We start from the raw sequence: 15,137 nt of genomic DNA, 5'->3' as shown, positions 1-15,137 counted from the left end.
TAAACTGTAAATTGATAAACAATTTCAGATGGAGTCTTCTGAGAAACATCTAGTTCATACTAGCATAGAGGCATGCCTATAAAAATTGAATGCAGATACTAGTATAGTTCTTCCTATTCTCTAGGGCTGCATGAAGCTTTGGTAGCTGTTTTGCTTCAGCAGAGATTTGGCCTGATTTGGGGACCTAATCTCCAAATCCAAATTGAATTGGAAGACCAAGTAAAAGCTCCAAATCAATTGGAAGCTTTTCCAAATCGATTTGGATGCTACAGAAAGATTTGGCCGATTCGGAGATTCAGCCATAGACAAGCATCTGACACTGCTGCCTCCAGCTGGTAAGTCTGTTGGGGTTGGGGGAGCAGGCAAGGAAAGGGCATGGGGGGAGGGAGGGATTGGGGCTGAGGCTGGGACAAGTGGCCCAGCTGGGGAGGGGGGTTGCTAGCTGGGGAAGTGGCAGCAGGGAAGAGCCCCTGTGGCTCCCCCTGCTGGGGCAGAGGCATGCACAGCTGGAGAAGCCACTGGAGAAGCCCCTATGGCTGCCCTACCGAGCCCCATCCCCTACCTGGCCCCAGCCTAGTCCCAATACTTTAAAAAACAAACAAACAAACAAAACCCCCCATGCTCACCAGCTCTGGCAGTGGCGATTAGGGCCTCTGAGGGCTCATGACAGAGCCCCACTGTGCAGTGTGGGGCAGCAGGGATCGCACCCCCCTTGGCACCTGTGCGGCAGCTGCCCCATGGCGCAGGTGCAGCATGGCTCAGCAGGGCGCTGCGCACTGCCTGGGAGTTGGGACAGCTCCAGCAGTCAGCTGGAGCCCAGTAGTGCTCAGCCCCAGCGGCCCCAGCTCCCAGACAATGTGTGGCGCCATTCCGAGCTGCACTACATCTGTGCCATGGGGCAACTGCTGTATGGGTGCCAAGCTGGGAGGGTAGGGGGGAGGAGGTGATCCCTGCCACACTGCACTGTGTGGGTGGGTTCTGCCATGAGCTCCCAGAGGCCCCAATCACCACTCTTGCAGCTGGTGACTGCAGGGCTTCTTTTTTTGAGTGCTGGGGCCAGGCAGGGGATGGGACTGGGCAGGGCAACCGTGGGGGCTTCTCCTATGACTTCCCCTGCCCAGAGAGTCAAGCATTGCCAGAGGAGCTGTGGCAGAACCTGCAGCCACCCGGCTGTGCCTGCCTCTCCCTGGCCAATCTGAATCTCTGAATCGGTGCTGAATCGTCCAAAACTGATCTGGCCAAATCGATTCGGGACAGTGATCTGAATTGAATCACTATTCTCCGAATCGAATGCATCCCTATTCGCACAGGCCTACTATTGTCCTGTTTTTGATGTATCCAAAATCCCAGATGATTTACTAGTTCCCATATTCCTTCATTTTTGGAAAGCAGAAATATTTCAAACTAAGTTTCCGTCCTTCCACGTGGCTTTTGTTTTGAGGTTTCTGTAGTTTGTTTGTTTTGTTTTGTTTTTTGCTTTTGCTTTTGTTCAGCAGATTGTGAAATGTGAAACCATGCAAAGTGAGTATGCTGGCAAGATCCACTTACAATTCCAGTAAGATGAAGTTTTGGATTTAAGAGAACATTTTATAGGAGACAGGATTTCCACATAGTACCAAGCCCTTGCCATAGTGCAAATAAAACACTGTCCTATTGATGTGCAACTCTAGCCTGCACACCAGTATTCATTTAAGCTTTCATTTTCACAAATATACCCTCCTTACTGAAATGCAAGATGACCCTGAATATAAGATGGCCACCCCTAATAATTAGAGTATTAAATGTATAAATGTTATTGCTTTACCGGTGTAGAATCTAATTATTTGAGTGTCTTGAATTCATTCCCCTCTCTCTGCTGCACCAGGTAAATTAGTGCCTGGGAGGGTCAGGTGGCCCTCTGCCCCCACAACTTCTTTCCCCTGCAGCCTTCCTGTCTTCCACTTCCACTTTACTGTCAGACCCTGCTCAGGCTCTGTACAGTGCAAACGTGAGCTGCATGTGACTGTAAAGGAGGGGTGGGAACAGAGAAGAGAGCAGGCACTGAGGAGACTGCTGCTTGTCTGACTGCCCCCAACCCTGTCTGTTGCAAATTTCAGGACATATACTCCATAAACATAAAGGCTGGATAGGCATCTGGCTGGTGTCATCTGACCCCAGCACTCTTTTCTGCCTAGGCAGGGGTTGGACTCGATCTGTTGAGGTCCCTTCCGACCCTAGCATCTATGAATCTATGAAATATACTTTATAAATAGTACAAACTGTGCATGATATTAGTTCAGAACCAAAAGGTTCATGACTTTTATAAAATAGTTCATTGAGCTGGACCACAGCAGAGTTGACAGCATTTCAAGCCATGGTGACCCCAGAGTTCAACACTGCTTAGTGTGCGTGTGTACACACGCCAGATTACACCCTTCCCCACCCCCCAGCAAAGGAGCGATGTGCTAATTAGCCTCCACCATGAATGGACCTGGATGTTCTTGTCATAAGTCCTGGGACCCTCCAACAATAGATGGCAGGGTCACATTAATCACATATGAGAGGCTGAGAGAGAAGGTGACACCCTTTCAGCTACATAAAAGTCTGGTGATGTTTGCCAGATGTTTAAGGCTTGTGGAGAAACAGAAATCATTGGAAATGGGAAAGAAATGCTCAGCTGTGGGAGTGAAATGGAAATCCAAAATGCATTTGTTGTAGTGGTTCACCATGACTTGAGAAAAAATTGATGCTGAGGAAGACTGAGCACAATGGGCACTGCATCTTATTCAGATGGGCTGCCCTAACCTAGCCTTGTGGTAGGTTTCCATTGGTGTGCTTGCCCAGTATAGGCCACATGCTTTATGGGCATGTTCAACATGGGCTTCATTCAGTCAGCTTCATAGTTGGTTTCCTTGGCTGAGCACATGCTGCTTTTAGCGTCAGTTTAATGATAGCTAAGGTATTTAATGGGAGGGGTTACTGATATGCAAATTTAAGGCAAGGGTTTTTTTCTATGCTGATTAGAAGAAAAACCTCATCTTGTATTTGAGTAAATATGGTACCATCGCATCATCTTTACATCAACTGTTTTATAAATGATAAAGCAAAGAAGATCAGTTGCTTTCCCAACACCATAAAGCAAGTTGGTATCAAAGTTCTAGTTTCTTATATGGCTCCCATCAGTATTTTTGAGCTTTGATTAGTATTTGAAAGCTCTCAACACCTAACCTTGTGGTGTGACTGTACCCCTCTTTCTAAATAAATCGCAAGTGAATGTAATATTTGATACTTTTATTTACTGAATATTATTCATAGAGTACTAGATAGTAATATAGATACATTGCAAGTTGCTAGGTTTTACTCCCTTTAAATCAAGAATTGTTTGACCCTATGTTTCTCAATCAGTTGTCAGTTTCTGATATTTACTTAGGTCATACTTTAGAGGACAACCTCCATATCTATACATAAAGTATTAGCCACTTGAATCTTCAAACTTTAACTATTAATCATCAAAACAACAGATTTTTGCTGGACTGAACCAAGTAGCTGTAAATTAAGGATGCTGTGTTTTTAACCAGTGCCTTAAAGTTATAAATCTTTTTTGCATGTGCCCTGTAAACTTAATATATTTGTTCTAGATGGCATGTTTAGAGGCAAAGGACATGACACACATAAGAATGTAGGCAGCAGAATATTATTGCATAGCTTTTGTCTTGCTGAAACCTCTGTTGTAATGAAGTAGTAACATACTGTTTTTATAGTCAGACACAAAATAACACAAAGTTTTATCAAAGGTAAACAAGATCTAATGCTGGGCCCTGATGACTTCAATTATGGTAGGTGATAAGGGCTTTTCTAATGGTGTGTGTGTACGTGTACTCCTTCAACATCCAGAAAATATGCACATTATTTTATACTATACGGAGGTCATGCCTCAAGGTGTACCAAATTTTAACTTTTTTTTATTTGATCCTAGCTTTATGTTTAAATACTGACTGATATGCACCAGATCTAGTTAAGTAATGCTTTTTACATCCACTAAGAAATGGGTTGAAAAAATATTGGTGACCAGGTACACAGGAGACGCATTGTAATTCCTAGGTTGTACTGACACCTGGTGGCAGCTTAGTAGGTTTCTTTCAGACAACCTGTAGAACTGTTGCTATATTATTATAGTCATGTAGCCATGATGAACCTGATGAAGAATGTCTTGCATTTGAAAGTTTGTCTAACTCTGTCCCAGTTGGTCCAGTAAAAGAGCTTATCCTTCCCTCTTGTGAAATTTTTATTTCATTGTATGGGCAAAGATCCCCAGATAGTCGATTAGGGTCAAGGGTAACCAGCTTTTTTCAGAGTTCTCTAAACTTCACATATTTAACAAAATTGGCCTGAAAATGAACATAGGTCAAGGGCCTCCCAAGACACCCAACTCCAAAATGACCAGAATGTTTTTAAATGATTGGTACATGTCATGGGTGCATACTGTACAGGTAGAGAGCTCTGGCACTGGTGGGGTTGAAAGAGATAAAGGGGGTAGTTTTTACATCTGCAAGCCTCCAGAGATGTCTGTAGCTATGGGGATGGCTTCTGAGCTTGAGGAGTTCCCCCTTTCCTTTAGAATTTGAGATTTTGGGATTATCTGTTACCCTTGTGGCCCCAGCAGCAGGTATGTAAAGCTTCTTCCTCCCATATTGTGTTCCAGTGGGAAGCAAGAACTTGGAGACTCCTGTGTGATGCTGTCTTTTCTTCACACCTCAACTTATTACCCTACTGAAAAGGCATCTATTATTGCCTAGATCAAGTTCCTTTAGCTTTGTTTTTTATTAATACCAATATTTTACCTTTTATGTGAATATCTTGGTTTAATCTAATACAATATTCTAAAGGGAAAACTACCGAAAAAACAAAACAAAAAAAGTATGGTATTCCCCTCAAGAGTTATATGGGTTCCTCATCTGTTCTAGATATCACCAGTCATGAGCATTTCTCGCTATCTTTGCTTGGTAAGACCACTGAAACAGTTTATTTTGGGTGCTGATTTACTACGTCCACCCTTATCACAAGGTTAGATTACTGCAACAAATGCTAAAGGAAACTATACCTTTCATACCTGTTTGAACTTTTAGAGAACAGAAAGCAAGTGTTCACTAAAGAAAAGAGTGCTATGCTAGGTGTACAGTGCACCTGTGCTTTGTGATATGCAGAATTTCAGCAAGATATTTAAAGTGTTACTTTAAATCTATTAGGGCCTTATTACATGTTGTGCTTTGAGCTGCTCAAATTTTGATTGGCTTTAGTGCTAGCTTGAGTTTGGGTAGTGACACCTTATGGCTAAAAGCCTCTGACTTTTCCCCTACCTGCACAGCTGTGACTTGCCACTAAAGGGCTGGCCAGCAGGGGCCTGACTAGGAGCAGTGGCTGTGAGGTGCCACTACAAGGCTGGTGAGCCAGGATGGGCTTCTATCTGTGCTCTAGACAGGGATGTGAGAGAGAGGGGTTGGATGGGTGGGGGACAGGAACATGAACCTGGGAGCCAGAGACTTAATGGGATGGGGGGTTCAGATGGTGTGGCATATCCCATAACTGGAGAAAATACATTGTGTCAGTAAAGCTTTTAGTGAGTGTCTTTTTAATATGCCAGGGGGCTAGTGCTATATTGTTTAATATCAAAGCAAAACCAAATATGACTATTGGAATGTGCACTGAGTTACTAGATTATATATAAAGTTTTTAAAAAAACACAACAAACTGGGCAAAAAATAGTCAAAAGATGCTGTTATTGCTTCTGCAGTTATTATAGATAAATTTATGTCTCTTATTCAGATTCATAAAACAAAATCTAGCCTTCTTGAACATTTTGCCTCCAATACTTCACTGTCAGTCATTTTTACATCTGAGTTAGTATTACCACACCTGAGTTAAGGTTCTTAACTAGAGCTAAAAACAATCTGCAGGACTGTGAAATAGAGAACGGCTAACAGACTGCAACATCGCAGAAGAAAAGATAGTTTGAATAGAAGAACATTAAGACCATTAAAAAAAGAAGGTCATTAACACTTCTGAAAAAGGGAGAGATTTTCAGGTATCGGGGAGCTGATAATGAGCCTTGGATTCAATAGACCCTCTCAGCACTGCTGGATAGACGCGCTGCTGCCCGTCTCATACAGTTGGTGGAGCAGGGATCAAATGGGGGTGCATCTGTACCACTGTACCTTCCCTCCCTGCGATGCACTCATGGGAGGGGACCTCCTCGATTACTAAGCTCAGTTTCCTGCTAGTGTGGGCAGCCACATTATGTGCTCATGTATCTAGTTCCATATTGAAGTCATCTACATTGTCTGCCTCTCGGCACATGTCCCTGATAGGAGATTGTTCCAGAGCCACACTCCTCTAAGGCTTCCAAATAATTATGGTTGTGCCCACATTCTTCTAACTGGGCATTCTAAGTCGTTATGCTTAATCTTTTTTGAAATGTGGAATTTTTCTTGGGAAATTGCATAACAGATGTTATAGGTATTGTTTGTGTTCCATATCCCCTCCCCTTCACTTGATTTTTAAGGCACTTATGGAAACTGCCATTAATATGGTGAATTCTCTTTTGTTTGCAGGCACAGCTTCATCAAGAGATAGGAGTGAGCTGATGTGGTCTGAAATACAACTGTAAAACTGCCTGATGTCTTCTAAAAATGTTGCAGCTAAATGATCTTGTGAACTTCCCCTTCTAATTCCTACTCAATGCACGGACAAAAGGACAAAATTTGGACTCTTGGAAAATTTGCCAAAGACTTTTATGATAAATAAACGTGCAGTGTTTTATTTCTCTGCTGATGTGATATATGGATATTTCCTGTAGTTAGTGATGAAGTCTGAACTTGGTCTGTTGATTTGTCATCCATTTGTGGAAGCTCTGAGTGACAGGTATTGTAAACATCCTACACTCTCAGCTGTGGAAAATGAGGAAGCTGGGAGAAGGCTGTTTACTCTCCCTGACTTAGATAGCAGCTGGAGGGAAGAGGATGGATAGTATTGTAAGTTCAAATTTATCATTATTCTGATAGTGTTGACTCTACTTGTAAAAACTTGTGTTTTGCATCTTACATTACTGTGTTGGTAAATTAGTAATAGCCATACATAGCGATGTGACATTTTAATTAAAAAGAGTAATGATGTAAACCATAAAAAGGGATGGGTGTACTATTAATATGCTTCAAATGCATTGTTGGCATGAGACAGAGCTGAGCATGGCAGTAGCGCAGCAGGGCACCATGAACCTGATGTCTGTGTTTGTAAATGGTTGGTTTAGACAATGGCTCTGAAAGTAATGGAAAACCAAGTTATTACTCTGTTTATAAGTGATGCTAATTAGAAGTTCCAGTTTGGGGGATCAAACATTTATTAGGCATGAAACGTTCTTAAAAGCAATACATTTTGTGCTGCTTTTTTATTTAACTCCTTGTTTATGAGCCCTTAGGGTTCACATTTCCATGAACCTGAGGGCCAAAAACTTTGTTTTCAGGTAAGGTTTGAGATTATCCTAAATAATCTGTTGGATTCCATTAGCAGATGCTTCAAACCAAACCTCAAATATCATAAAACTTACAATTAAAACAAAGGTGTTGCCAACCCAAATGAGTCCTATATTTCTCTCCAAACTAACTGAGTTTTATTATAGAAGAGACATGAATGTCTTTTAGCTTATTTTTTCAATTTAGAGCTGCCTTCTCTGCCACTGATTATAGTGCTTTTTCTTGTCCTTTGGCCTGGCCATTCTTATCTTTCATTCCTTGTGCTATTGGCTAAGTAGGGCTATATCATTTTTGTATTTTAGAAAAAGAAATGAAGAAAGTGGTGGTTTGCCCACTTCACTATTCTCTTGCCATGGCCCAAATCTGAGTCATGCCGATTGCAGCAGATTGCTGATGTTTGCAGAAGCAGGTACAGAAAAAAATATAAGCAGATGTCATATTTTGAGTGGGATCACTTGTGCTGGATGTGTCCCAGCACAGCTGATCCACTTCATTGGTGTCCCCAAACATTGCTGTTCCCATTGTATCCTCAGGGTCAGGCTCCTGCCACTTCAGGGGCCTGGTCTGCCAGGACAACGGCCACAGATGCTGCACCCCAAGTCAGGGTTTATGTCTGCAAGCAAGGGATCCCCAGTGAGGGTTCCCTATTTGCAGGCATATGCCCCAATGCAGGGTGCAGAGACATATATCACAGGGATCTCCTGCAGGGGATTCCCAGGATACATGTCTGAAAGTGTGAAATAACTGCTTGCAAACTGTGCCCCAAGACATGGTGCATTAAGAACCATACACCCTGGGAATTCCTCTTTAGGGGGATCCCAGGGCATGTAGGATCGGGCTCCTGAAGCTTCAGGAGCACTTCTCTAGGGTGTCTGGAGAGTGCAGGCAACTCTGGGTTGCCCACTGTTTCCTGCCATAAGCAAACATGTGTCAGCCATGAAAAGGTGACCCAAACCCATGACTAGGAATTTGTGTGCTTATGAATTGTTCCCTTTGGTTACTGATATCCCTACACTTAATGAAGGGGGGCGCGACAGGAGAGTGGATTGGACTACTCTCCAATCCAAAGGCAAAACTTGGCCTCCTTTTCTCCTCTTGATCTCTACTTGACTTCCCTGGGTAGAGGGCAGTTACAGTTCTTTCCAGTCCCCTCAACTCACTGAAAAAGCCTTCACAAAAGAGTATTGAAATTTTAATTGACTAATGGGTTTTGGATCAGGCCCGTAGAAAAGAAATCTCGGTAGCTATTGCAGGACACTTGCTTGTAGGAAGTCTTAAGCTTCAGACACCAGCTTTATCACATGCCCATTGCATTGAGATGACCCACAGCAGCTTGTTCCTGATGATCCTTTCTGCTCTCTGTGGCAAAATATTTCTTATTTGTTCAAATAACATTGTTTAGTGTGACTGGAAATTAGGGAGAAAAGAACATCCCTTGCTTAATTTCCTGATTTCCAAACTTAGCATAAGGGGGAATTTTACAACACTTAAACTGAAGGCATAAAGAGCTTCAGAAGGTGGTGAAGCAAAAGCATATTTCTGAGCTGTAGTCCCATTTAGGCAATTACTCAACAACCAGCTTTGGTGATAAAGGGTCTGCTTGTGAAACAAGAGAGTGTATGGGAGTCCTTGGATGGAGCTGTTTGTTGTTCAGAGGTTGCAGCCTGACCTTGGGGTTTCCAAGTGAAATATTAGCAAAACATCCTATAAAAATTTCAAAGGGTTTTAGTGAAATAAATGGGAATCAGTTTGGTGGCTTGCTTGTCATAAGAGCCTCTTTCCCCCTGGGTTAACTTTGTAAGTGTAAACATTGCTGGTGGTAAAATGAAAGAGAGCATTCCTTCTCTAAGATTGTCCTTGAAGCTTTTGTTCAATATCAGGGTTTTGTTTTGGTTGGGTTTTTTTAAATGCAGTAAATTGTTGTTATGGGTGGTTGTAATTGTGTTTCTATGTGTATGAGAAAGAAAGTTTAGAGACTGTGAAAGTTTTTTGAATCTTTTGAAGTCCTTTGTACTTTTGAAGACCCCTGTCTTCAAAACAAACATTTCTTTGCTTTCATTCCAGGAAATTAAATCCTAACAACTTTTGTCAGAATTATCAATGAAAAACTGTGCTGGAAATTAAGAGATGTTCCATTTAAAGTGCACATTTTAATTTTTTGAGTCTGGAAGGCATGTATAAAATACTTCTCTGGATCAGATCAACATCTGATCTTTGTACATCTAAATGTAGATTTGGAAAGTGTAAGTTCACTTACAACTAATTGTGTCCCTTTAAGCAACTTCAAGGCGAACTTTTAGGTTGTGTAAAACTTTCTGTTTCCTGGATAACTTTTTAAAAATTTCCTCTTGTAAGCTGACCCTTTGATAGAACATTTTTAATTAAGCAGGAGGGAAAAGCTGAAGTGTCTTATACTCTTGTGTGAAATTTTGGTTTCAGTAACACTGGGCTTCTTCCAAGACCTACTTAACTACAGTAAGCTTTTGTTTCCTTATTTTGCTTTGGTTATAAGGAAGTTATTGTGAATTAAATGGAGATAGTTGTGGGGCTTTTTTTTTTATCTGGATCACTTAGAAGATGCTTTGTAGCAAATGGGTTACATACCAGGTAAACTTAAACTTCTGCAATCTATGACAACAGAGTGAACCAAAAAAGTGTTCACTTCATTAGGGCAGTAAAATGCTTACATCACATCTTTATCTATGCAAGAGAGGGTGCACGTATGACTGTTGCATGAGCCTTACCTTTTGAAGTACTTTATTTGTTTTAAGTTAGAGGTCCAGGTCTGCCTTTTCATGATATAGCATTCTTGGAAACATCTTAGGTAGAATTTGGTCTAATTGATCTTGTTGTAAAGGTAGTGAACAGGTACTTCAGAGATGGGTTCTAATCCTGATTCTGCCACAGTTACTCTTCCATGACACTCAGCAAGCTGTCTGTGCTTCAGTTTTTAACCGTAGAAGGTGATCCTCTTATCTTGCAGGGTCCAGTAAGCCCAGAACCCTGTGATACTATTTTTTACTAAAATAACTTTTCAGAGTGGTCCCATATTCTTTAAAATATGTCATAACCTTGCTTCCTTGATTTCCCTCCAAAATCCCATATGTCTCCTAGCTTAGCACCTTTATGTACTTAGGATGTGGCCCTAAATACCCTTTTTCTAGTAGTGCTATTTCACCCTTTTATGTGCTTGAAGGCCTTTAAAACCTCACACAGCTTTAACCACAAGTTTTGGCAGTTTAGATTTTGCATAGCTGTCTGCCTTAGGCTTCCCTTTGTGCATGGTCAGAAGGCTATACTATGGTGACATGCAACAGAATTCTTCCACCACGTGCACAAAAGCATGCATATTTTAGTTGCAGAAAGGCAGGGAAGTGTTTGAAGGACAGCAGCCCTTCCATCTCTAGCCCTGTAGCCTGATGGCTAGGGCATTTGGCCAAGGAGGAAGAAGCTACCTAGAGGAAGAAGTTGCCTAGAGGCCCTCTTTACCTAGAGGATGTTTGATCCTGTGCCTGCCACTTTCTAGCAAAACTCTCTAACTATCAGGCCAGAGGCAAGGCCAGTGGTGCTCAATCTATTGGTCCTGTAGGCCAGATGAGTGGTGTTGGGCTGCTTTGCAGACCAGATCAAAGCCCTCACACCAGGATCAGGCCTTGGGGTCCCATACCACCCCCACCCTGCCCTGTATGTCATGCTGGGGATTCACACCACGTCCACCCATCCCTGTTTCAGGACTTGACACTTGGGACCTGCACCACCCTCACCTGGCCCCACATGCTGTGATTGGGCCCCGTGCCATCCTGAGCATCCAGTATAACACTTGGGGCCAGATGATATGATACCAGGAGTTGAGCATCCTTGGGTTAGGTAGAGTATTTGCCAGATCTCTGCTGACCCAGTGGGCAGCCAAGAAGAGAAGATATTTAGGGCCAGGAGGAGGAAACTAAGACAGGAGGGTAGCTCAGTTATATGGATGTTGCCCTAACAGGGAAGAAGTCCCAGGCCCCAAAGGGTCAGAAGTTATCCAAATGCACTTTATCGAATGAATTAATTTATAAGTGTGAGATGCAGTGGGTCAGTGGAAAGAGGAGAACTGGGAAGTGCTGAAGATTGGAGTGTAGTTAGAGTAGCCTTTGTAGTGACCCCAGACATACTTTTAGACTGCTCTAAATGTATCTCTCTCACTTTCAAGGTAGGACTGCAGTTTGTGGAGGTATACCTAAGTTAGCTTTAAATTGGCTTACTTGGGTACCAATAGCTGACATGAGGGAGCTCAGTACAGGCCACACATTCTGTTGGAGTGTGAGAGTAACTGGGCAGTTTGCCTTTAATGAGCTCCATGTTGTTACAGCTACACTGCTATCAGTACCTGAACAAACTAGCTTGAAGGTGTTGCAACCACAATGTGTGGATACCTGTCTGACTGCAGGATAGGCATTCCCTAATTTACACCAGCTGCCATCAGTTCCTGAGGGCCAATACTACAGCTAAGGATGCCAGGGAAAAGGAGTTCTTTGGCAGCTCCATCTTTCCCTTCCTGGCTAGAGGATCTTGCCCCTCCACTCAGGGTCAGACTGATTGCCATATTTGGGGTCAGGAAGGAATTTTACCCCATGGTCAGATTGGTATAGACCAGTGGTCACCAACCAGTCAATCTCGATCAACTGGCCAATTGTGCAGCCTCTGACAGTCTATATCAGTCTGTCAGAGGCTCCACGATTGGGAGCAGCAGGATGCATGTGGCTGGGCTGAGCCATGCTCCCTGCTGCCTGGGCCGAGGCAGGGTGGGGGGCCGGGGCGGGGCAGGGGCGGTAGATCCTGGGCTGCCCCTTACTTACAAAACGTGATCTTCACCATAAAAAGGTTGGAGACCACTGGTATAGACTTCGTGTTTTTTGGGGGGTTGCCTTCCTTTGTAGCTGGGGGGGGGCTGGCTGGCCCTCTACCCACTCTTGAGTACATATAGACAACATTTCATAGAAGCAGGACATTGGCTGCTATGGTTCCCCTGCTTTACCTGTGGCAGGTTTAGGTGTTAGGTCTATGTTGCATCAGGGTTGATGGTAATCTTGTGTAGAGTTTAGGGTATGGTTTGTATGGGATCATAGGGATAGGGATGATCTTGCCTCAGGCAGGGGGTTGGACTAGATGACCGTTGGAAGTGCCTTCCAGCTCTGCTTGTCTGACTCTAGGACTAGGATTCCCCTCTGCTAATGCTCCTTATCGCAGACATGGGCAGAGAATCTGCAGTGGCTCCAGTGCTGCCTAACGTAACCTCCTATGTCCATGGAATCCTTCAAAGCTTAAGTCTGTTTGCTGCCAATAGAGCAGCACAAAGAGATCCCAATATCTCCAAATAAGGAGAATCATAGGCTTTGAATTCAATCTTTTGCAAGCTGGTTTTTACATAGCATGAAGCACTGGGTGCTTGTTGTTGGTGTTTCAAGATTATGCTGCTAAAATAAATCTTTTTTTTTTTTTTTTTTGTGGGACTGGAAAAAAGATGTGTGTGAATAGGCTGACATAACTTTAGGGTCTGCTAAGCTCATGATCTGTTCCCTGGCTAGAAAAAGATGCTATTATGCAATTGCAAATCCTGGATTTCCTGAGGTATACTGTTACCAACCCTGATGGTTTATGAGATACTAAACGTTAAAAGTGATTCTATTTCTTTCAGTGAAACAGTGCTATATTCTGCCTTGAATCAGTTGTAATAAGCAAGTCCCAGACCTTTGGGCTGTTGTAACTTTTTAATTTCTTGGCATATAGCCAGCTTTGATTACAATGTTGAATAGCCTTTTCATTATGTTTAGTGCTCTGTTCACCAAGAAGAGTCAGATTTTCATTTCAGTCATATGATCAAATCACCACAGCTGAAAATGAAAATATAACCTATCTGTGTTTCTTTGGCCGCACATATTATGCTGACATTAATGAAACTGCTAATGGTGGGATTGTAAGTTAAGCAAGTGCCATTGATAAAATGCTAAAATATGCTTAGTACACAGCCTGCTTAGAGGAGGTGAAATAGATAATGTTTTGTTTTGCTGCCTGGTGGGTAATTGTACATGACATATAGCACTTGAAATTAGATGCGACAAAACTGGTAGTTGCTATTCCCCAGAGGGCTGCTGTTGAGAATAAGCATGAAAGAGTGTGTGTAGACTGCAAAAGCAGGGATGAGCAAACTGGTTGGACTGAAATATCTGACTTCCATTTTTGCCCAAGTTTTAAATGAGCAACTGCAGTGGTTCAAAGACAATTATATTCAGCTTTATACATAAAATTTATTAAGTTCGGAGGTAGTCCAGCTCTTTCTATCTACAAACATCTTTCTCATGCCAAGAAGCTCTGCTGATCGTGGCTAAGTACAGACATTTAAAAAGCCCAAGGTGGAATTGTTTTAAGTTGCACAGCTTTCTGTAAGCAGCATAGTTTAGATTGGTAGTGAACAGAGCACACATTCACCCTTTGGTGGGAGGGGAAAATCTTAGACCGGGTTCTGCCATTTTTAAACCAGGCTGTGTGCTGGACTTCTGTTCTGTTACGGGTATAGACTGGTTTCTCATATCTTATGCTGTTAAAGTGTAATGTCTGTACCTGGCCAGTATCTTTTTCCCCTGTGAAAGTGAAAAGTCAGGGAAGCATAATGAAGAAACTACTTTTGTGTACAATGTAAACCACATATGCAGCCTCCAAAAGAGAAGTCAGACATACAAACTTAGGGGTGCTTAGTACTGAACCTTTAGTAAGTGTTTCATTGCTAAGAATCAGTTGTTTACTATTGGAACTAGTAGGGTTTTTTATTATTATTACAGTGTATTTTACCTATGCTATTAAATATTCAATATCCTGTTCCTTTCTTGAGATGGGCAGAAGAAGTCTTAAATGCTGTTGATTTGGTGCCTTGTAACTGTTTGCGGAGACAATCAGACCTAGGCTTGCTGATTTCTGAATCCTTTTGTAGTATGTGCAACCTAGGTTGTATAGAAGGGAAAGAAGAGAGTGAAACCTCAGGGCAAGAAGAAAGAAGAAAAATCTGGCTAGATCTTTTTTTTTTTTTTTTTTCCTTTTACACTGCTGAGCTCTTTCAAGTGGCTGAGGAAAGGATTAAAAGTAAAGAATGCTAAAGACAAATTGAAGTTGATGCTTGAATTGTCAGTCTCCGAAGTTTCCTGAACTAACTGAATGAAAAGTTTTCAAATGAAGTCTAAAAAAAAATATATTTAAACAGAGGTCTGAATGAAGACCAGCAAGGATTTACATTTTTGCGTACAGGAAATGAATAATTACTAGCAGCTAGGAAAGCAACTCACAATTCTTGGCAGTAAAAGAAAGTGATCCAGCTCAAAGCACAGGCTTTTGACTAAGAATCTGTCAAAGAATATCTACGATATTGTTGGACGTGTAAAATGTAATGAACCATGTATGTGCATACTTGTGCCATTTCGCTAAAAAAAAGTTACAGTTGGATTACTTTTGTTTATTTGTCTATAATCCATTGTTTACAGCAAGCAAATTATTTGCATGGAAAAGAGCATGTGACTTCTTCCCTTAAATTAAAATCTGTAATTTTGTTTTAAGAAGTTTAACTTTTTTTGTCAGTGACTTACCACCTGGTTCCTACCTATC

At 42.1% G+C, this 15,137-nt stretch overlaps 1 long non-coding RNA gene across 1 annotated transcript in view; it reads left to right on the top strand.

Annotated features, from left to right (window-relative positions):
* The window catches only part of LOC106738538 (uncharacterized), a 46,638-nt gene extending 39,839 nt beyond the window's left edge, over positions 1-6,799 (top strand). The window contains exon 2 of the long non-coding RNA XR_002093231.2: positions 6,588-6,799. This is a non-coding gene — a long non-coding RNA (uncharacterized LOC106738538). The remainder of the gene's footprint in view (positions 1-6,587) is intronic.
* Positions 6,800-15,137: the final 8,338 nt, after the last annotated feature.

This window comes from Alligator mississippiensis, chromosome 1 (genome assembly GCF_030867095.1).
Source record: "Alligator mississippiensis isolate rAllMis1 chromosome 1, rAllMis1, whole genome shotgun sequence".
NCBI lineage: Eukaryota > Metazoa > Chordata > Crocodylia > Alligatoridae > Alligator > Alligator mississippiensis.
This window is presented reverse-complemented; position numbering and strand designations above follow the sequence as displayed.